Here is a 2,196-nt window from a genome sequence, read left to right on the forward strand (position 1 = left end):
TATTTACTCGCACAATGGACGCACTCGCGTAATGAACGCACCCTCCAAGTCGGCTCTCAAATTTCGACTTTTTTTCCACTCGCGTAATAAACGCACCCCCAACTCGGATGTCAAAATTTTGACCCCAACCCCCCCCCCCCCCCCCCCCCCCGCGCGAAATGAACGCAGTTTTCTATCCTGGTGCAGCGAGGTCTCAAATGCATGGGCAGCGTGGGCGAAGAAAACGCCTTGCAAAAGACGTTCGAAAAATTCGCAACGATCCAACGGAAGCAAGAAAAAAAAAACATGGAGAGGAGCTTTTTTTTTTTTGTTTGCACAGCGCAGTCTGGACTTCGGGTTCGCGCGCCGCCGCGCGCAAGGAGGTAAGAAAGAGAACCGGAGAAGCGCTCTAAGCGAACGAAACAGCTTGCAAAAGGCGGCAAAAAATAAAAAAATTAGGAACTAGGAGAAAACAAAACAGAGGAGCTTTTATTTCTTAATTTTTTTGTACAGCGCAGTTTGGTTATGGGGGGGGGGGGGGGGGTCGCGCGCCGTGTGCCAGGTGGCAAGAAAGAGGAGCGGAGAAGCCTTCTAAGCAAACGAAACAGGTTGCGAAAGGTGGCAAAAAAAAAAGAAAAAAAAAAACAATCCAGGGAACTGAAAAAAAGAAATAGAAAAGATTTTTTTTTCTTTTTTTTTGCACAGCGCAGTTTAGTTACGGGGGGGGGGGGGTCGTGAGTCGCGCGCCACGCGAAAAGAGACAGAGAGAATAAACATCTTTATTGAGCAAAAGAAGCTTCGGGAGGCGTCCTTAGTCCAGGATGCCTTGAGCTCGGGCCGCGTCTTGGGCCCTCGCGACCAGTCGTAGCTGATCGTCGAGGTCGGAGCTGGCCAAGGCTCTCTCCCAAAGCTCGGTGGTGGGGAAGAGGATGGGGGGATGTAGTGATGTTTGGGAGCAGCCTCCTACCATATGTCGCAGGGACCCGGGTTCTCCGCAGAAGAGGCATTGCGAAGAAAAGTCAGTGGGGGCTAGGAGGTGATTTCTGGTGAGGTGGGGGAAAGTATTAACTTGTAGCGCACGGAGTATTCTTTCCTGTTCTCTAGGTAGTGATTTGTGTCCAAAGAGATAAGCAAGATAAGCGGAGAACCCTCGCCTAAGCAACGTCTAAGCAAACAAACCAGCTTGCAAAAGGCGACAAAAAAAAAACCAAGAAACGAAGAAAAGAAGCTTTTTTTTGCACAGCTTAGTTTGGTTACGGGGTCGGGCGGCGCGCGCAAAGAGATGAGAAGTTATTTGATTTTTCAGGATAAAAGGTCCGTTCATTATGCGAGTAATTAGGACGTAAAAATTTTACTTCGCGTAATGAACGCTCCCCCAACTTTGCATCGATTTTTCGGAAAAAAAAGTGCGTTCATTCTGCGAGTAAATGCGGTATTTGATGACGTATGATCAGTATTTCGCAATATTTTAGAGTCAATATCATCAGGTCCAGCAGACGCTGAAATTTTGAGGATATTGTTTAGTTTTAGGATTCCTGCGTGCAAGGTTGAAATGGGTTCTGGCACATACCGAATGGTGGTTAGGCCGTTAGTTGTGAAAACAGACGTGACAAAAATTACCGTTGGGCAGCTATCATCGGGTACGGGTTGACCAGAGTCGCTGATCAGGGACATTTTACTATTAGACTCGTTCGATGATAGATTTTTTCAGAATGTTTTGGGGTTAATTGTTTGTAAGTAGAGCAGGCAAGAAACAAAAAAGTACTTTTTTTTTAATCTTCTAGAGAAGTAGCATATCCTTTTTCGCAGCTAGAATACTTCGCTCACATTTCGTCAGTAGTATTTTCTTATTAAGAAATACTTCGAGTGCTTTATTAAAGAGCAACTACGCTTCATTTTTGGTTTTGAAAAAAAAAAAACAGTGCAGACCTCTTCAGTATCGCCTAGGAAAACCACACGTCAAATATTACGACGCAGTTCTGTCTAAATGTTTCTTAAACGGTCCGGCAGACTTCGCAACTCGCCAAGTTGCCGAAATCGGCTGTCTCGAGCGGGCGAATTCAGGTGCAACCAACAGCGCAGTCAAGGCTACGGCATGGGCGGAGCTAACATTGAGCTAAACGTCATCATCATGTCCCCTTTTGCTTGTTTTTACTTCTCCGGGCGAGCGTAGCGTATGACGTCAGTAACGTTTCCTCTCGGCGCTCAGCGGTGTCC

Source organism: Ixodes scapularis, unplaced genomic scaffold, assembly GCF_016920785.2.
Source record: "Ixodes scapularis isolate PalLabHiFi unplaced genomic scaffold, ASM1692078v2 PGA_scaffold5__190_contigs__length_132052651, whole genome shotgun sequence".
NCBI classification, from domain to species: domain Eukaryota; kingdom Metazoa; phylum Arthropoda; class Arachnida; order Ixodida; family Ixodidae; genus Ixodes; species Ixodes scapularis.